The 22,303-nt window shown below is 46.3% G+C and overlaps 1 protein-coding gene across 2 annotated transcripts in view; it reads left to right on the top strand.

Moving 5' to 3' along the window:
• LOC143770209 (suppressor of cytokine signaling 3-like) overlaps positions 1–22,303 on the top strand; it is a 202,144-nt gene that overhangs the window by 40,217 nt on the left and 139,624 nt on the right. The window lies entirely within an intron of this gene.

The following is a 22,303-nucleotide window of genomic DNA, read 5'->3' as shown; positions in this document are numbered from 1 at the left end:
GAACTGACTTGTTACGAAAGTTTTATCTTATTATAGTACCATATCTGAATTCAGCGAACTCTTTGGTACACAAGAGCAGAAATACCATTGGTGCAACCTACACAGCCACATAAGGGCCCAAGAGGTAAGGGGGCCACATTTACCTCCAAAACGGCACACGGATGTATTTTGATGAACTACACTGATCAATGCAATTTTTCTGGCAAAAGGTTTTAAAACATATTTTAAGTCAATTTTGGCTGCTGATTACGAATATGAACTCCATTTTTGGCTATCACATCAGGATTTCAAGATATTTTTGATGAAAATGTCATCTTTTATGATAAAAACACATAATTTTCGGTACTACATTTTGTATATTTTTAATCAAGGAATAACAGATTACAAAGTCTTACAGCAAATCAAATATACCGTATTTTCCGGCGTATAAGACGACTGGGCGTATAAGACGACCCCCCAACTTTACCAGTTAAAATATAAAATCTTCTTAAAAGTCGGGGGTCTTCTTATACACCGTATGTCGTCTTATAGGGCCGGTGAATATGTGCCTTTTGGGGGGGGGGGAGTGATCCTGATGACGACGAGGGGGCATCTCACAGGAAAGTGAGTATCCCCCATTACCTTATCGTAGCGCTGCAGCGTGGGGTCTCTGTGCTGGGAGCGGCGGCTGCTGTGCTGTGGTGCGGCGGCTCCTCTTCTGCAGTGTGGGGCCTCTGTGCTATGGGGTGGCGGCGGCGGCGTATCTTTATGCAGTCGGGGCTCCTCCGGCATCTCCTTAAAGCCTGGAGGCCCCGCCGGCAACTCCATCGGTGCAATGCGGGGGCCTCCGGGAAAATGGCCGCTGCTCAGATTCAGATCTCGTCCCGAGATCTCGGGAGACGAGATCTGAATCTGAGCAGCGGCCATTTTCCCGGAGGCAGCTCAATAGGTGCGATGCGGTGGCCTCCGGGAAAATGGCCGCTGGGGGCTGCGCATGCTCAGATTCAGATCTCGTCCCGAAATCTCGGGACACGAGATCTGAATCTGAGCAGCGGCCATTTTCCCGGAGGCACCGATGGAGTTGCTGGCGGGGCCTCCAGGCTTTAAGGAGATGCCGGAGGAGCCCCGACTGCATGAAGATACGCCGCCGCCCCACAGCACCAGAGACCCCACACTGCAGAAGAGGAGCCGCCGCCCCACAGCACAGCAGCCGCCGCTCCCAGCACAGAGACCCCACGCTGCAGCGCTACGATAAGGTAATGGGGGATACTCACTTTCCTGTGAGACGCCCCCTCGTCGTCATCAGGACCACTCCCCCCCCACCCACCATATACACCCGGCGTACAAGGCGATTCCGGGCGTATAAGACGACCCCCGACTTTTAAGAAGATTTTCAGGGGTTAAAAAGTCATCTTATACGCCGGAAAATACGGTACTTACAGAATTATACTACAAAATATAAAAACACATATATATGGCACACAGATGAATGACAAATGGCAGTTATTTGAACTTTCTTTTCTTGGCTGATCTGTGATGTACAGCTTCTGGGTTGTCTCTCATCAAGCTCCAGCGATAGTCAACCATCATATGTGAGTCCCATCGGCCTTGATTCCGTTCTTCCATTGTTGTAATGTCCTGATGAAAATGCTCCCCTTGTTCCTCGCTCACATCCCCAAGGTTCTCTGGAAAAAAGTCCAAATGGCTGTGTAAATAGTGAATCTTGATACTCATTCTACATCCAAGATTTCGCAGACTCATTAGTAGCTCTTCCACAATCTCTTCATAGTTGTCTGCTTTCTTATTCCCTAGAAAATTCTGCACCACATTACAGTATGCATTCCAAGCTCTTTCTTCTGTCTCATTCATTGATGTGATAAAATTTGGGTCTCTCATAAGTGTTCTTATTTGAGGTCCATCAAATATTCCAGCCTTTTTCTTCTCTTCACTAAGACCAGGAAAAGTTGAACATATATAGTTAAAGCATTCTCCACTGTGATTGAGAGCTTTGACGAACTGCTTCATCAATCAAAGTTTTATGTGTAAGGGAGGAAAGACAATGTCCTTCCTATCCACTAGAGGATCATGGATGACATTCTTATCGCCAGATGCCAAACTCTGTCTCTGAGGCCATTCAGTTTTCACCCAATGCTCTGCTGTAGCTCTACTGTCCCAGTAGCACAGAAAACAAGGGTGTTATCGTTATCATAATAAATAGGAATTATGGATGTTCAAAGAAAACAAAGATATTCTCACATTTATTGGGAGACTAAATGAAAACTAAATTTACCTTAGTGAACCGTATAAACCGGCACTTTTCATACACTACTTATATTTATCATGGAATGCATGAAAATGGGCTATATACCTATAGCGCAAAAACGTGATGTGATAGAGAAATTATAAGATCAGATTTGAATTCAGCACCCTCAAATTAGTCTAAAACTGGTCTTAAAGTCCATGCCAGAAATTTTTTTTTTTTTGTAGACCAGTGCTATTGGACTGCAATGTACACATTTATGGTTCTTGCACAGGGGCTGTCTTTTGCCTGTGTAGGTCCATGCTTTAGAAATCTTTTTATTAGATTTTAATGTATACATACATATACACTGCTCAAAAAAAAAAGGGAACACTAAATCCCACATCCTAGATATCACTGAATGAAATATTCCAGTTGTAAATCTTTATTCATTACATAGTGGATTGTGTTGAGAACAATAAAACCTAAAAATTATCAACGTAAATCACAACTAATATCCCGCGGAGGTCTGGAGTTGGAATGATGCTCAAAGTTAAAGTGGAAAATAAAGTTACAGGCTGATCCAACTTCAGTGTAAATGCTTCTAGACAAGGAAATGATGCTCAGTAGTGTATGTGGCCTCCACGTGCCTGTATGATCTCCCTACAATGCCTGGGCATGCTCCTGATGAGACGGCAGATGGTCTCCTGAGGGATCTCCTCCCAGACCTGGACTAAAGCATCCGCCAACTTCTGAACAGTCTGTGGTGCAACGTGACGTTTGAGGATGGAGCGAGACATGATGTCCCAGATGTGCTCAATCGGATTCAGGTCTGGAGAATGGGCGGGCTAGTCCATAGCTTCAATGCCTTCATCTTTCAGGAACTGCTGACACACTCCAGCCACATGAGGTCTGGCATTGTCCTGCATTAGGAGGAACCCAGGGCTAACCGCACCAGCATATGGTCTCACAAGGTGTCAGAGGATCTCATCTCAGTACCTAATAGCACTCAGGCTACCTCTGGTGAGTACATGGAGGGCTGTGCAGCCCTCCAAAGAAATGCCACCCCACACCACACCATTACTGACCCACTGCCAAACCGGTCATGCTGAGGGATGTTGCAGGCAGCAGATCGCTCTCCACGGCGTCTCTAGACTCAGTCACATCTGTCACATGTGCTCAGTGTGAACCTGCTTTCATCTGTGAAGAGCACAGGGCAAATTTGCCAATCCTGGTGTTCTGTGGCAAATGCCAAGCATCCTGCGCGGTTTTGGGCTGTGAGCACAATCCCCATCTGTGGACGTCGGGCACTCAGACCATCCTTATGGAGTTGGTTTCTAACCATTTGTGCAGACAAATGCACATTTGTGGCCTGCTGGAGGTCATTTTGCAGGGCTCTGGCGGTGCTCCTCCTGTTCCTCCTTGCACAAAGGCTGAGGTAGCGGTCCTGCTGGGTTGTTGCCCTCCTATGGCCCCCTCCATGCCTCATGGTGTACTGGCCTGTCTCCTGGTAGCGCCTCCAGCATCTGGACACTACGCTGACAGACACAGCAAACCTTTTTGCCACAGTTGGCATTGATGTGCCATCCTGGATGAGCTGCACTACCTGAGCCACCTGTGTGGGTTGTAGAGTCCGTCTCATGCTACCACGAGTGTGAAAGCACAACCAACATTCAAAAGTGACCAAAACATCAGCCAGAAAGCATTGGTACTGAGATGTGGTCTGTGGTCCCCACCTACAGAACCACTCCTTTATTGAGTTTGTCTTTCTAATTGCCAATAATTCCCATCTGCTGTCTATTCCATTTGCACAACAGCATGTGAAATTGATTGTCAATCAGTGCTGCTTCCTAAGTGGACAGTTTGATTTCACATAAGTTTGATTTACTTGGAGTTATATTTTGTTGTTTAAGTGTTCCCTTTATTTTTTGAGCAGTGTATATCGTATATTGACATGAAGTAATTAAAAAATAAATTCAGTACATTTGATATAACTGATCGAAATGGATAAAGTGAGTCTAATCATGACCTGAATGTCGGAATAATCAGAAGACACCTAGTGGAGATGTTGTATATTTCAGCCCATGTGCAGAGTAGACACATGAATTACATGGACAGTGCCAGATACGGTTGTAGTCTTTCTTAAAATAACACACAGGAAAGACATCATGATGCAGAAAGTTAACGCTTCAGAAAACTCTCCTTTCCACTGGAGTTTTGAAAACTTGAAGCATCTTTTGGTAGAATTTTTTGTCCGTTTCCTGGATGTTTTTCTCATTTTTTTTTTTCTGCTTGTTTTTCTATAATTGTTTCCAGCGTTTTTAGGTGTTTTTTTTATCTCCGTGAAGAAATAATTTGGATGTCCTTTTACCCACTGACATGTATGGTAAGTATAAAATGTTTTACTAGCAAAAAATGTCTGGAGAATATACATGGTCCTTAAATTCTTGGCGTATTTTGTAAAACCTGAGTATTTTTTTAAAAAAAGCTCAAAAGCCTGAAATAAAGACTGGGAGAACATAGGGTGGACAGGCCTCATGGGAATTTAGAGGGCAGGAGTGAAGGGGTTAATTTTAAAATAGGAATGGGGTGGATTTTTTGTGATGTACGTGCAGGGAGTCTGATTGGTGAGGGAGGAGTTTGGGGGCAGGGTTGTGGAGGGCTATTTAATGGGAAGGGGAGCAATCCTACCTTCTGTTGCTTCCTGGATCCAGCTGCAGCAGGACAGTGAAGAATAGAGAAGATACAGAAGAATGGCAGACCTGGTGGCTTTACTGGACAGGCAGCCACTGCAGTCCACGGGGCCTAGGTGGTGCGTGAACAGCTCCATGTGGTCTGCACATTCCCTCTGGAGGTGGTGGTGAGTCAATTTGCCCCAGCTGCGTGCACTCGGCAGTCATGGCCGCTGGAGCATTACTCTCCAGAGGACTCAAGAGTGGCCAGAAGGCGTTCTAGGAGCCACCTTGGGTCCCTCTGGGGCTGGAGGAGAGCCAGGAGGAATCCTCATTGGAGCCACGGCCTGCCAGAAGTAGGTGTTCCCGTCATGCGGTCTGCTAGTCCCTGGACCAGTGTAGCGGTGACCCCTGGTGATGTGCCAGCCGGGGGTCGAACCCAGTGACAGGGCGAAGTTGTGGAGCCTCCTTGCGACTGGCAGGGACGGTTTCAGTTGGCTTTAAGAGCATGGCCTGCTAGACCCCGGACCTGCACAGCGGTGGCCCTCAGTGATCTGTTGGCTGGGGGTCAAACCCCATGCCAGGGGGACATCGGGAGACTTCCCTGCAGTCGGCAGGGAGGGTCACAGCCTGCCTCTGTGGTGCGGACTGCCAGGACATGGTCAGCGGTAGTGGTGGCCCCTGGTGATGACCCAGCAGGGGACCAAACTTGGAGCTGGAGAAGATCTGAATGGCCCTCCTGCAGTTTGCAAGGAGGGGGCTATTGCCAGCATATGCGGCACAGGTGGGCTTTGAACTTCGGGGGGTTTCTGATCCATTGGGTGTCATGATCTCTGCAGGCAGAGATCATAGCAAGCCTATAGAGGGACAAGCTCTCGGAAGATGGAACTATACTGACCATGAACTAAGCCTGCCGCGCAACTAGAAATAGCCAGGTAGCATTTCCTATTTATCGCTAGATGCCCAGCTCTGGCCTAAGACCTAAATAGCTAGCAGAGGGAAATATAAGACCTGGCTCACCTCTAGAGAAATATTCCAAAGAAGACAGTAGCCCCCCACATATAATGACGGTGAGTTCAGATGAAACAACAAACGCAGCAGGAAAATAGTCTTAGCAAATTTGAGGTCCGCTTACTAGATAGCAGAAGACAGATAGTATACTTTCATGGTCAGCAGAAAAACACTAACAAAACACCATCCAGAGATTACCTTAAACTCTGGCATTAACTCATAACGCCAGAGTAGCAATCCCTGATCAACGAGAGCTTTCCAGACACAGTAACAAAACTTCAGCTGTGAACTGGAACAAAGAGGCAAAACAAAACATGGACAAAAGTCCAACTTATCTAGTAGTTGTCTAGAAGCAGGAACAAGCACTGAGAGGCATCAGATAACATTGTTGACCGGCAAGAAACCACCAGAGAAATGAGCTTAAATAGCGACACCCACTACTGATGGAACCAGGTGAAACAGGAAAGAGGATGACAAGTCCAATTCCACAAGCGGCCACCGGGGGAGCCCAGAATCCAAATTCACAACAGTACCCCCCCCTCAAGGAGGGGGCACCGAACCCTCACCAGATCCACCAGGGCGACCAGGATGAGCCCTATGGAAGGCACGAACAAGATCAGAAGCATGAACATCAGATGCATTGACCCAAGAATTATCCTCCTGGCCGTAACCCTTCCAGTTGACCAGATACTGGAGTTTCCGTCTGGAAACACGAGAGTCCAAAATTTTCTCCACAACGTACTCCAACTCACCCTCAACCAACACCGGAGCAGGAGGCTCAACTGAAGGTACAACAGGTACCTCATACCTGCGCAATAACGACCGATGAAAAACGTTATGAATGGAAAAGGACGCAGGGAGGTCCAAACGGAAAGAAACAGGATTAAGAATCTCCAATATTCTATAAGGGCCGATGAACCGAGGTTTAAACTTAGGAGAAGAGACCCTCATAGGGACAAAACGAGAAGACAACCACACTAAATCTCCAACACAAAGCCGAGAACCAACACGACGATGACGGTTGGCAAAACGCTGAGTCTTCTCCTGGGACAACTTCAAATTGTCCATAACCTGCCCCCAGATGTGATGCAATCTCTCCACCACCGCATCCACTCCAGGACAATCCGAGGATTCCACCTGACCGGAGGAAAATCGAGGGTGAAACCCCGAATTACAGAAAAACGGGGACACCAAGGTGGAAGAACTGGCCCGATTATTGAGGGCGAACTCTGCCAATGGCAAAAAAGCAACCCAATCATCCTGGTCAGCAGAGACAAAACACCTCAGATATGTCTCAAGGGTCTGATTAGTCCGCTCGGTCTGGCCATTAGTCTGAGGGTGAAAAGCAGATGAAAAAGACAAATCTATGCCCATCCTAGCACAGAATGCCCGCCAAAATCTAGACACAAATTGGGTACCTCTGTCAGAAACAATATTCTCAGGAATACCGTGCAATCGGACAACATTCTGAAAAAACAGAGGAACCAACTCAGAAGATGAAGGCAACTTGGGCAGAGGAACCAAATGGACCATTTTAGAGAAACGGTCACAGACCACCCAGATGACAGACATCTTCTGGGAAACAGGCAGATCTGAAATAAAATCCATCGAGATGTGTGTCCAAGGCCTCTTAGGAATAGGCAAGGGCAACAGCAGTCCGCTAGCCCGAGAACTACAAGACTTGGCCCGAGCACAAACGTCACATGACTGCACAAAGACTCGCACATCTCGTGACAGGGAAGGCCACCAGAAGGATCTTGCCACCAAATCCCTGGTACCAAAAATTCCGGGATGACCTGCCAATGCAGAAGAATGTACCTCAGAGATGACTCTGCTGGTCCAATCATCCGGAACAAACAGTCTATCAGGCGGACAATGATCCGGTCTATCCGCCTGAAACTCTTGCAAGGACCGCCGCAGATCAGGAGAAACGGCCGACAAAATTACTCCCTCCCTAAGGATACCTGTGGGTTCAGAATTACCAGGAGAGTCCGGGTCAAAACTCCTAGAAAGGGCATCTGCCTTAACATTCTTAGAACCCGGTAGGTATGACACCACAAAATTAAAGCGAGAAAAAAATAAAGACCAGCGCGCCTGTCTAGGATTCAGGCGTCTGGCAGTCTCAAGATAAATCAAATTTTTGTGGTCAGTCAATACCACCACCTGATGCCTAGCCCCCTCGAGCCAATGGCGCCACTCCTCAAACGCCCACTTCATGGCCAAAAGCTCCCGATTCCCAACATCATAATTCCGCTCTGCGGGCGAAAATTTGCGAGAAAAGAAGGCACAAGGCCTAATGACGGAGCAGTCGGAACCTTTCTGCGACAACACTGCCCCAGCTCCGATCTCCGAAGCGTCAACCTCAACCTGAAAAGGCAGATTCACATCAGGCTGACGCAACACAGGGGCAGAGGCAAAACGGCGCTTAAGCTCCTGAAAGGCCTCTACAGCATGAGGGGACCAATTAGCAACATCAGCGCCTTGTCTGGTCAAATCAGTCAGTGGTTTAACGACATCCGAAAAACCAGCAATAAATCGGCGGTAAAAGTTGGCAAAGCCCAAAAATCTCTGAAGACCCTTAAGAGAGGAGGGCTGAGTCCAGTCACAAATAGCTTGCACCTTGACGGGATCCATCTCAATGGAAGAGGGAGAAAAAATATACCCCAAAAAGGAAATTTTCTGGACCCCAAAAACGCACTTAGACCTCTTCACACATAAAGAATTAGACCGCAGAACCTGAAAAACTCTCCTGACCTGCTGGACATGAGAGTCCCAGTCATCAGAAAAAATCAGAATATCATCCAGATATATTATCATAAATTTATCCAGAAAATCGCGGAAAATATCATGCATAAAAGACTGGAAAACTGAAGGGGCATTAGAAAGACCAAAAGGCATGACCAAATACTCAAAGTGGCCCTCGGGCGTATTAAATGCGGTCTTCCACTCATCCCCCTGCCTGATCCGCACCAAATTATACGCCCCACGAAGATCAATTTTAGAGAACCACTTGGCACCCTCTATACGAGCAAACAAATCAGTAAGCAATGGCAATGGGTATTGATACTTAACAGTGATCTTATTCAGAAGCCGATAATCAATACATGGTCTCAAAGAGCCGTCTTTTTTTGAGACAAAGAAAAACCCAGCTCCCAAGGGAGAAGAAGATGGACGAATATGTCCCTTTTCCAAAGACTCCTTTATATATTCCCGCATAGCAGCATGTTCCGGCACAGACAAATTAAACAAACGACCCTTTGGATATTTACAACCCGGTATCAAATCTATGGCACAATCGCACTCACGGTGCGGAGGTAACGACCCAAGCTTGGGTTCGTCAAAGACGTCTTCCTCAGGGAACGTCCGACACCTGTAGCCTTTCTTCTTAAGGATATGGCAGATCAGGAAACCTAAAAGTCCTGTGATGAAGAAGACCAGAACCAGTAGGAAGAGCATGTAAGGGCTCTGCTGTGGAGGTCCTTTTCCATCTTCTGTACCGTTTTCCTCCATTTTGATCTCTCCTCGTTCCCCACAGGTCCGGACTCCTCAGCGACTTCTAATTGGCTTTCTGTCATGATCTCTGCAGGCAGAGATCATAGCAAGCCTATAGAGGGACAAGCTCTCGGAAGATGGAACTATACTGACCATGAACTAAGCCTGCCGCGCAACTAGAAATAGCCAGGTAGCATTTCCTATTTATCGCTAGATGCCCAGCTCTGGCCTAAGACCTAAATAGCTAGCAGAGGGAAATATAAGACCTGGCTCACCTCTAGAGAAATATTCCAAAGAAGACCGTAGCCCCCCACATATAATGACGGTGAGTTCAGATGAAACAACAAACGCAGCAGGAAAATAGTCTTAGCAAATTTGAGGTCCGCTTACTAGATAGCAGAAGACAGATAGTATACTTTCATGGTCAGCAGAAAAACACTAACAAAACACCATCCAGAGATTACCTTAAACTCTGGCATTAACTCATAACGCCAGAGTAGCAATCCCTGATCAACGAGAGCTTTCCAGACACAGTAACAAAACTTCAGCTGTGAACTGGAACAAAGAGGCAAAACAAAACATGGACAAAAGTCCAACTTATCTAGTAGTTGTCTAGAAGCAGGAACAAGCACTGAGAGGCATCAGATAACATTGTTGACCGGCAAGAAACCACCAGAGAAATGAGCTTAAATAGCGACACCCACTACTGATGGAACCAGGTGAAACAGGAAAGAGGATGACAAGTCCAATTCCACAAGCGGCCACCGGGGGAGCCCAGAATCCAAATTCACAACAATTGGGCTACTATGCAGCTCCCTCCTCTAGTGGGGCTTCTAGACGGTGCTCGACAGGAGGAAGGAAGCGTCCAGCTACAGGAGAAGAAATTCACACTGCCATAGTCAGAAAAGACAGCTTGGGAGTAGGACCGATTGACGTGGTGCTACGAGACCAGTTAGTGACCGGGATAAGAGATGCTCTGCAGGAACAGTTGTGCACAAAATCACGCATGACCTTTGCAGAGGTGGGAAGAGAGGTGAGCACACGTGAACAGGAGCAGGGGTGACAGTCTCGGTAGTGAAGGTCCGGAGCGGAGATGTGGCTGTGAATTTAATTGCTGAACCAGGATGGGTGGAAGATTTACGGAAAGAGATCCAATCCATGAGGGAAGATCTGACTGATACTAAAAGGAAGGTGACCTTGTTAAGTACACCCGGAAGCAGAACATTCTCAGAACCGCAAGGGGGTGGAAGAGTATCTCGTCGGGAAGAGCCCCCAACTTGTTACCACTGTGGAGAACTAGGACATGTGGTCCAGGTCTGCCCACAATGGGGGTGGCCACTACAGCACTGCCCAGAGCCAGAACAGCCTGAAAGAAGCACCATAGTCCCACCAATTTAGTGTCAGTGTGCCCATTAGTATCTGCTGAAATGGATGGACAGGCCGTACGCTGCCTGGTAGATACGGGCTCTCAAGTAACCACGAATGCCTGAGATGTATTTTAAAAGACACTTCACTTCCCAGAAGCCATGAGGCCTGAGTGGTGGTCAGTGATCAAGTTGACGGTCACCAATCAACTACCTATCCCGGTCGCAGGGGTGGCATGGATGCAGATTAAAGTCGGCGGCAAAGACCTGGGTCTCAAGGGAGTGGTGTTAACTGCGGGCGACCCCACGCATGGACATACCGTCACACTGGGAATGAATGTACTCAGGGAGTTTGAAAGTCTTCTTATTAACGAGTCTCCTAACCTGTTCCTGAAACAGTGGAGACCGCATATACCACAAAGGAGAGTGCTTCAGCAGTTGATCCAAACTGCCCGGCACAAGAGGCCTCCTGTGATGGAAAGGTGCTAGGAAAAGTGATAATTCCGGCTGCAGCCAATTTCAACTTACCACCGGGTCAAAGTGTGCTTTCACTACCTGTCCGAGCTTGCACTCCACTGGAGGGGGTCGAAGTACAATTAGAACCGGCTGCCATGGAAAAACTACCATCAGGGCTCTTAGTTGCCATGACATTAGCGACCGTGTGTGATGGAATGGTACCCCTGTGGTGTGTGAACTTAAGGGAAGACACTCTGACGCTTTCCCTCAGAAGAGAAATTGGGCAAATTGCAGGCATGCCAGAGGAGCTGATACCATCATAGGCCATCCAATTAAAGGCAAAAGGGGAAGATCCATGGACTGTAGCTGTGGAGACGGCCCCGGTGTTCGAACCCCAACAACAGAGAAAGGGGCGTCACATCTTAGAACAAACTCGGGCTGAGTTGACAGAGTTCACACCTCAGCAGGAGGAGCAGGTGGAGGCCTTACTAGGATGTTACCAGGATGTGTTCGCTCAACATGAGGATGATTTCGGCTGTACAACTGCCATCACACATGAGATCCCAACAGGTAATGCTGCGCCTGTGAGAGAGTGTTATCGACAGATTCCTCCACAAATGTACCAGGAGAATAAAGGGATGCTCACACAAATGCTACAGACCGTGTAATTCGAGAGAGCCAACGCCCATGGGCTGCACCTATCGTCCTAGTGCGGAAAAAAGATGGTACTCTATGGTTCTGTGTCGAATATCGCAAACTAAATGCCTGCACGGTGTGGGAGTCATATCCACTATCCCATATCGAAGAATCCTTGTCCACTCTGGGGAATGCAAGATACTTCTCCACGCTAGACCTGGCTAGTGGGTTCTGGCAAGTGCCGATGTCAGAATGCGACTGAGTGAAGACGGCCTTCATACTACCTATGGGCCTGTATGAGTTCAACAGAACGCCGTTCAGATTGGCTAATGCTCCCAGTACTTTTCAGCGACTCATGGAGAGGTGTTTAGGAGATGTAAACTTTGAAACCATTCTCATCTACCTGGATGACGTAATTGTGTTTGCCACAACGTTTGAGGAGCATTTACAGCGTCTTGAGCAAGTACTCTGCCGGCTCCAGAAGCATAGGCTGCGAGTGAAACCATCTAAATGTTACCTGTTTCGCACTCAGATTGAGTACTTAGGGCATGTGGTCTCTGCAGAAGGCGTAAGACAGTCCTGTGAGAAGATTGCAGCTGTACAGGACTGGCCTACCCCGAGAACCGTAAAGGATGTTCGCGCCTTCTTAGGGCTGACCGGGTACTATCGACGGTTCGTGAAAGACTTCACTCACATTGCGAATCCATTGCTAGAACTGTTGAAAGGAGTGCCATCAGGAGCAAAAAAGAAATCAGGAAATTCAGTGGGGAGAGCGTCAGGAGAGAGCGTTCCAAGCCTTAAAAATGGCTCTGTCAGAAGCCCCAGTCCTGGCCTACTCTGACTTTTCTCAACCTTTCATTCTCCACACGGATGGGAGCTTACATGGGCTAGGAGCCGTATTGTCGCAGGTCCAAGATGGGAAATAGGGGTTATTGCCTATGTGAGTTGTTCCCTCCATGACTCTGAAGAGAATCCAGACAACTGCAGCTCGTTCAAACTAGAATTGTTGGCACTAGTATGGGCCATGACAGAGAAGTTTGCGGAATACCTATCCTGGTCTGAGGTTCTAGTGTGCACTGACAACAACCCACTGGCTCACCTGGAGAACATGAAGTTAGGGGCCCTGGAACAGCGCTGTGTGGCTAGAATGGCCAAATACCGGTACAAAATAGTCTACAAACGGGGGCTGAAAATACCCGTGCTGATGCGTTATCCAGGGTTCCACATAGGCAGACCGGCCCTAACCGAGATGAAGAGCTTGAGGCTGATGAAGTTCCTAAGATCCGAGGATCTGTCAGGACGTTGGCAGCTCCATGGTACAGGCTCGGACAGAACCTTAGGAAGGTGTGCTGGGACAGCCCCGTGATGAGTGGGTACGGATTCAGCAGGAAGATGGAGAGCTCACCCGAATTCGGCAGTGAGTGGCCCTCTAACAACTGCCCAGCCAAGAGGGGAGAGAGAGATCCTGTCCCCTGGGATGAAACAAATTCTACGTCAATGGGAGAGACTCCACCTGAGAGACGGATTGCTTTATAGAAAGGTCCAGCTGCAACGGGCCCTGTCTGTCACTTGGCAAGTAGTGATTCCTGAGATGCTGTTACATCACGTGGCCACAGAGACACATGAAAAAGTGGCTCACTTCGGTCAGGAAAAGATCTTTCAGTGGTTGCCGAGACTGGTGTACCATCCATTGCTAAAAACCAGTGGTGGAAAAAGTGTGTCGGCTCTGTAGGAACTGTGAGCTGTCCAAACCTCCGGAACAGAAGACCCCCACACAAACTATCGTGACCTCCACCCCGCTAGAACTATTGATGATTGACTATCTGACAATAGGCCCAGCCTATCAAGGCTTTGAACATTGCAGGGGGAAAAGATGAAGGCCCCGGACGGTTCCCGGCAGTTGAGAAAAGGGGGCGTGGCTAAGCTGAGAAAACTGCAGCGTGCGAGTAATCTGATAGCTACAGCGGATAAAAGCAGCGCGTAAGAGGTCAGTGTAGGTGCTCCTAACACGGAGTATTGTGAGAGAGCAGGCCTAAGACTTGAAGGCCAGAGGGTGATAAACGGAGACTGTCGTCAGAGCCTTGTACCGATATCGCTGACACCATTGACACCGCTGACTGAGACAAAGGGCCCGTGTACAGGACATAGCCTCACGCCTATGCAGACCGGAGAGTCGTACCACCCGTTGTGATGTTTATCTTGTTTAGCTTCTAAACAGACCCCACATAGGGGAAATCGCTGTGCAGGACAGAGACATTGCCTTGTGTATTCATTCACCTCCCGGACCCAAAGCTGGCATCAGGACCACAAGGAAACCGCTCACGACAGGACCCAAGACGCCATCTTCTCCAGGACCCAGGATGCCATCCTCTCCAGGACAGTGCCGAAGTTCCACTGCGCCATTGCCTTGGCGCCACCATTTTCACCTAGGGAATACACTGAGAACTGTGTCGGATTGATAAGTCTACTTCCTCTGAACGTATTGTCTCAGTTACTTGTTTTACTACCGTGTTCCAAGTTACAGTAATTTGTATTAAAAAAAAATTCCATCTACTTCTCCCTGCGTGGAGTATTCACTGTAGAATTAAATCCCATGTTAACCCTTGCTCTGACTATGTTCCGTTACTGCATCCTACGTGCCTGCTGTCTCCTTACATTTATATCAGAGGTTCTTTTTTAATCATGATTTACATTTTTCTTCCAAGGATGTCTTCTGTGCATTGGGATGGGCATTGGGGTGTTAGGTCTTTTCCTGCACCAACCCCTTCTCCTGCCTCCTGTGTTTCTAAAGGTCACTGATTATTCTGTGACCTGCCTCCGTTTTGAAATTTTGTGCTGCCGCCAACATTGGGTGGGTGCATAAAATTCCACATCCAGTCTTCGGGTCTTCTATAACATGGCACCAAAGTGGGTGCAGGGGCAGATCAAGATTTGAGCAGAGATGCCTATTTTTCTTCATTTCTACACGTCAACTTCAAGAACTGACTGTTCATATAGGCTAATATATCTCTGCCATTGACAGGTACCATTCATCTGTCAGTGGTTTTAATGTTATAGCTGATCAGTGTATATTTAAATTATAATAAAAAGCAGGAGTTACCCTCATAGCCTGTGCTTTATAGTGTCTAATAAACAAAATAAACCTGTATACCACCTCCGTGTTGGCCATAAATTATGTTAGTGATCAGGTTCTACTTACAAACAGCCAAACCATTCAATTATGTTACGTTGTAATAAAGAATTGTTTTTGTCAAGGAATGATAACAATGAAAGTTCATGTCAAATGAAAAACATTATATATCACCGCCCAGGACAGACTTAGAATCCTGGGAAGGGACCTCATATGGATCCAAATTACTGTCCTGATCAAAGTTAGTCCTTGAGTCACATCCTTCCTTTACAGAAACTTGGAAATGCAGATAAGGAGAGGCAAATGCAATAACCAAGAAAGCTCTGTGTTATACCATTCCTCTGTTATTATTCCTGGAAATGTATAAATATATTCGCCACTGGATGCTGCGTTTCCCTATGCTAATTCCTAAATTATCTTACTTACATCGGGGAAAATAAGCATTTGATACATTTCCGATTTTGCAAGTTTTCCCACCTACAAAGAATGGAGAGGGCTGTAATTTTTATCGTAGATACACTTCAACTCTGAGAGACAGAATCTAAAAATAAAAACCAGATAATCACATTGTATGATTTTTACATAATTAATTAGCATGTTATTGCATAAAATAAGTATTTGATACAATAGAAAAACAGAAAATAATATTTGGTACCAAATTCTTTGTTTACAATTACACTGGTCAGACAATTCCTACAGTTCTTGACCAAGTTTGCACACAAAGCAGCAGGGATTTTGGCCCTGTCCTCCATACAGGTCTTCTCCAGATCTTTTAGGTTTCGGGGCTGCCACTGGGCAACATTGAGTTTCAGCTCCTTCCAAAGATTTTCTATTGGGTTCAGGTCTGGAGACGGGCTAGGCCACTCCAGGACCTTGAAATGCTTCTTACAGAGCCACTCCTTAGTTGCCCTGGTTGTGTGTTTCGGGTCATTGTCAGGCTGGAAGACCCAGCCACACCCATCTTCAATGCTCTTACTCAGAGAAGGAGGTTGTTGGCCAAAATCTCACTATACATAACCCTATTCGTTCTCCCTTTAATAGTTGTCCTGTCCCCTCTGCAGAAAAGCACCCCCAAAGTATGATGCTTCCCCCACCATGCTTCACAGTTGGGACGGTGTTCTTGGGATTCTGCTCATCATTCTTATTCCTCCAAACACTGCAAGTGGAGTTAATGCCAAAAAGCTCTATTTCGGTCTCATCTGACCACACAACTTTCTCCCATGCCTCCTCTGCATCATCCAGATGGTCACTGGTGAACTTCAAGTGGGTTTGGAATTTTAATCCATGACGCCATCGTGTGTTACATGCATGCAGCATGTAAGCGCATATTCACACTTGGCCACTGAACAGAAAAAAACAAAGACAGAAACATTGTGATTAAATACCCTGCAGTCAATAAATAGCATAGCACATTAAAATAATATATTGTACTTAGTTAACATGTTTTTTTGATAAATAAAATGCGAAAGCCATCCCATCACTTCACGGTAACTGTAATTCGGACAGTCCTAACACACTATGCTATGTGTCCACTAGTTGGGCCCAGTCCTTCTCAGACCTTATCCACATGCATGTCACTTGAGAAATGGTAAGGCTTTTAATATTAAAGTTTGGACTGTCCTAATTACGGTCACTGTGGAGTGGTGGGATGGGTTTCGCATTTTTTTATGAAAAAACATGTTAACTAAGTACCATATATTATTTTCATGCACTGTGCTATTACAGTAATTTATTTACTGCAGGGTATTTAATCATTGTGTTTCTGTCTGTGTTTTTTCTGTTCAGTGGCCAATTTTGAACGTGCGCTTACACACTGCATGTACTCCAGTTTTTATCCCAGTTCATACCTTTAGGTGTTTGCTGTAGGTCTGAACCCCATAAGGATCTGCTATACGAATGATCACTACAGTAATTTATCTAACAGTTTTCATAAGAAACGGTAATAAAATTCAATATAAGCAGTAACCACAGGAGCAATGATTCATAGATAATCATGTGCTATAAACAGTACAATAAATAGACAACAGCAAAATACACACCGAGAACAAACCTGCGGTAATCATCCATTGTGATTGAACCAGACGAATGCCCAAGGGGTGCAAAATCAGGACATCCCTGTTATAGTTACACATACATCATATCCACAAATCTCATTTCTTACTCTGCCAGGAATTCTGAAAGTGCCTGTAGTCACAGGAATAACGCTCATTAGGGAGTCATAAGTACTGGAAGTAATATCATTAACCATAACAGTGCCAGGAATGTCAAAGGAACTGACGAAAAAATGTATCACACAATACCCACACAACCGGGTCTGCATTTACACATATATCACCGATACTCACAGCTGACCACCTTGGGAAACAATCCAGGCTGTGGTTATCTTGTCAAGTGTAGGAGTTATTGGAAGATGCCCAATATCCAGAGGCTCTGTTAGGTCAATGCACCTGACACATTCAGTAAATCACCTCCCAAAACTAAGAAGAGTTGCTGCTTGTCCAAACATGACTACACACCTGGTCTACTGGAAGTCTCACGATTCGGTTAGCTTTGCCAATCCACTTGTCAAAATTACAATGGGATTGTAGAAGTAGTTTTTTTTCCTTTTGCTGCACTATGAACTGAAATACAGGATCACCTACATCAGGATCACTTACCAAGCCCATCCATCACGTTACTGCTGCGTCATGATGAGATGGATCATGGTGGCTCAGTAGTTAGCACTGTTGCGTTGCAGTGCTGGGGTCCTGGATTCAAATCTCACCAAGGACAAATCTGAAAGGAGTTTGTGTGGGTTTGCTCTCACACTCCAAAGACATACTCCAAAGTGAAATTAGATTGTGAGCCCCAATAACGTATGAAAAGCACTACTTAATATGATGGTGCTATATAAGTGAGCATAATATAAAGGATTGATCATGACAGCGTATTCCCATCCATCAAGTGGGACAGTCCCAAATTTGGGGAGCTGTACCACTGTCATGGTATGTCAAGTGTGTCCCCATTTTAACTGCATGTGTGTCCTCAGAGCACAAATATTGTGATGGAGCAAGTAAGGTGCTGACGGATCCTTGCTTCACCATTGCATCTAGGTAGAGCATGAAGATCCTACAAGATCTTCAGGTCACATACCATTCTCACATGACCCGAAGGTCTTCACAGGTTTTCAGGTACTACCCAGATTTGCAGAAGAGTCCAGGAATACAGGAGCAGCAAGCATGGATGTGAAAGGAAAGTGTGTTCCTTGTGCAGGAGAATAATACTATTTGGGCGGGACTGTAGGAGCATTATACTGTGTAAAATAGAATGTAGGGCCATCATACAGTGTGGGAGAGACTGTGGGAGAATCATACCATGTGGTAGAGCAGTGGGGCATCACACTGTGTGAAAAAGACTGTAAGAACATTATACTGTATGGGAGAGACAGTAGGGGCATCACACTGTGTGGAAGGGATTGTAGGGGCATCAAACTGTGTGAAAGGAACTGTAGGGGCATCACACTGTGTGGAAGGGACTGTAGGGGCATCACACTGTGTGGAAAGGACTGTGGGGGCATCACACTGTGTGAAAGGGACTGTAGGGGCATCACCCTGTGTGGAAGGGACTGTAGGGGCATCATACTGTGTGAAAGGGACTGTAGGGGCATCACACTGTGTGGAAGGGACTGTAGGGGCATCACACTGTGTGGAAGGGACTGTAGGGGCATCACACTGTGTGAAAGGGACTGTAGGGGCATCACACTGTGTGGAAGGGACTGTAAGGGCATCACACTGTGTGGAAGGGACTGTGGGGGCATCACACTGTGTGGAAGGGACTGTAGGGGCATCGCACTGTGTGGAAGGGACTGTGGGGGCACCACACTGTGTGGAAGGGACTGTGGGGGCATCACACTGTGTGGAAGGGACTGTGGGAGCATCACACTGTGCGGAAGGGACTGTAGGGGCATCACACTGTGTGAGAGGGACTGTAGGGGCATCACACTGTGTGGAAGGGACTGTGGGGGCACCACACTGTGTGGAAGGGACTGTGGGGGCATCACACTGTGTGGAAGGGACTGTGGGAGCATCACACTGTGTGGAAGGGACTGTAGGGGCATCACACTGTGTGGAAGGGACTGTAGGGGCATCACACTGTGTGGAAGGGACTGTAGGGGCATCACACTGTGTGGAAGGGACTGTGGGGGCACCACACTGTGTGGAAGGGACTGTGGGGGCATCACACTGTGTGGAAGGGACTGTGGGAGCATCACACTGTGTGGAAGGGACTGTAGGGGCATCACACTGTGTGGAAGGGCCTGTAGGGGCATCACACTGTGTGGAAAGGACTGCAATGGAATTTTACTGTATGGAATAGACTGTAGGGGCATTATATTTTGCTGTGGGGCTGGGGAGGTCGCTATGGGGACATCATTCTGTTTAATGAGACTGTGGGTGCATCATACTGTGTGTATGTGGAAATGTGGGTGACTCATATTGTGCTTGATGGATTGTGGAGGCATTACTCTGTGTATGGTGGCCTGTTAGGGCATGATATTGTTTGCATTGGCCACTGTATGGACATAAATAAAAAAAAGGGGGAGGTAATGGAAGTGGCTTAGTGTAAAATAGAAATTGCTTTGGTGCTCTGCACTGTCCTGCCTTTCCAAGTTATGAGGCACCATCATAGTTTCTTGCAGAAAAGTCCCATGCAAGATAAGCGGGTTGAATACTGTATCCAAAAGTGCTACATCTGCTGTAGGCTAGCCACATCCCTTCCCAGTTGCCAACATTTCTGAAGACATTTAAGCCCTGCCCATTACTCAGCCTGTGAGAGCATGTATGCCATGCCGAAGTCTCGTGCGCCTTCTCAGCGCCTCCCTACTCACTGCATTCACCACTCTGCATCCCCAGTGTTGCAAAAACTTTGCGTTTTGTATGAAGTGACTTTTCTTTTTTGTCTTGTGCTATTCTCTGCCGTTTTCTGAACCAAATTTTTCAAAAGAGTGCAAGAGGGTTGACTGACACTGTGCAAAACCAAAGCTTCTTTTTGCTTTTTATCGTTTTTATTTAGAGCAAAAAGTCTTAGGTTTCAAAATGTTGGACATTAGTCTTCAAATGCGCAAAAAAAATACACATTTTGTACTCCACCTGGATACCACAGAACAACTGCATCAAAATGTTGAAACATTTCAAAAAGTCACAAATAAATTAGACTAAAGTATCAAATTAAAGAGAACTATCCCACATTGTTCAGCAAAACAAATATAAAACAGACAAAACCAAGTAAAGTTAGCGTAAAAAAAGGCGCAAATTAAGTAGTGAATAAGGCTCAAACTTAAACATTACTGTAAGAACCATTTTTAATCTGGAAAAAAGGTGCAAGGACAATGATGAATTGGGGTCTTTATCTTCTGTCAATTAATGGGGACTGCTGTAAATATAGCTAAAATAATCAATGGCTGTTAGGGCAGCGACTTTCCAAAAACCTTGTGGATAGGTGAATGGATTTCTAGCAGCGCTGTGATTTTTTTTGTACACATTGACAGGGGTTGCATTTATCGAACCCTCAATAATTGAATATATTGTAGATGTTTCTTATGAAATCATTACATATAGTGTTCCTACCTCTGTTCCTTCATCAAAAGCAGTGGCGTACTGCCAATAGCGGCAGGCCAGGCAGTTATGGAGTCTGTTAAGCAGGAGTGCCAGTGCCGGAACTGGGTCCCCAGCCCGTCATCGCAAGTTCAACTATATCAGCATCCTGGATGTCAATACAGTTGAAAGCAATGCTTTTCTTCCTTGGTGTATGACGTCTCAACGCAGTGGGCACAATGACGTCACTACATGGTGCACTGTTGTGAACTGTGTTTCTGGGCTCCCTCTGGTGGTCACTAACGGTATTGTGTTAGGCATGTCTTGTTGCAGGCCTGAGCTCCAGCTGTGTCGTTAAGCAGCGGGTGTTCCCTATTTAAGTCTCCTCCGGACTCAGTCTCTTGCCTGGCATCGTTGTATCCAGACCTATATGGTCTCCTCCGGATTCCTTTCAGTCTGTCTCATGCAAGAAAAGCTAAGTCCGTTTTGTATAATTTGGATCGTTTGCATTTTTCAGTGTCTTTGTCCAGCTTGCTTAATATTTGATTTTCTGGCTCGCTGGAAGCTCTAGGGGGCTGATATTCTCCCTCCGCACCGTCAGTCGGTGTGGGGGTTCTTGAATGTTCAGCGTGGATGTTTTTGTAGGGTTTTCTGCTGACCGCATAGTCCACTATCTATTTTCTGTCTATCTAGACTAGTGGGCCTCACTTTGCTGAATCTAGTTCTACGTTTGTGTTTTCCTCTTGCCTCACCGTTATTATTTGTTGGGGGCTTTCTATATCTTTGGGGTTCAATTTCTCTGGAGGCAAGTGAGGTCTTATTTTCCCTCTAGGGGTAGTCAGTTCTCCGGCTGGCTCGAGACGTCTAGAACCAACGTAGGCACGTTCACCGGCTGCTTCTAGTTGTGTGTGTTAGGATCAGGTATGCGGTTAGCCCAGTTTCCACCTCCCTAGAGCAGTATTTATGTTTTTGCTATCTTGCCGGAATATCAGAGGTCCTCTACCACTGGGATCATAACAGTGCACCCAATGCTGAGATGTGCAGCACTTCAGAATGCTCGCTGCAGAGATTGGAGCAGCAGGGGAACGATGAGGAGAGGTGAGTATTGTATTTTTTTTTAAATCAGTGAGAGCATTGTGGTGGTCAGCATACTGGTTGGAGGACTATGGAGTGCATTACTCTATATGGAGGACTATTGGGTGCATTATACTATGTTGAGGACAATGGGGTGTGGATTATAGTATATAGATGACTATAGGGTGGATTGTACTATATGAAGGACTATGGAGATGCATTATACTATACGGAGGACTATGGAGGTTGCATTAAACTATGATGGGTGCATTATACTATATGGAGGATTGTGGGGAGTGCATTATACTATATGGAGGACTATGGGAAGTGCGTTATACTATTAGAAGACTATGGGGAGTGCAATTTACTATATGGAGGACTATGGGAGAGTGCATTATACCATATGGAGAACTATTGAGGTGCATTATACCATATGGAGCAATATTTTGGTGAAATATAGCATATAGAGGACTATGGGGAGCATTATACTATAAGGATTACTATGGGTAGTGCATTATACTATATGGAGGACTATGGGGAGTTCATTATACTATATGGAAGACTATGGGGAGTGCATTATATAGTATGGAAGACTGTATGGGTGCAATTTAGTATATGTAGCACTATGGAGTGAATTATACTATATGGAGGACTACGGAGTGCATTTTACTATATGGATT

This window comes from Ranitomeya variabilis, chromosome 4, assembly GCF_051348905.1.
Source record: "Ranitomeya variabilis isolate aRanVar5 chromosome 4, aRanVar5.hap1, whole genome shotgun sequence".
In the NCBI taxonomy this organism is placed as follows: Eukaryota; Metazoa; Chordata; class Amphibia; order Anura; family Dendrobatidae; genus Ranitomeya; species Ranitomeya variabilis.
This window is presented reverse-complemented; position numbering and strand designations above follow the sequence as displayed.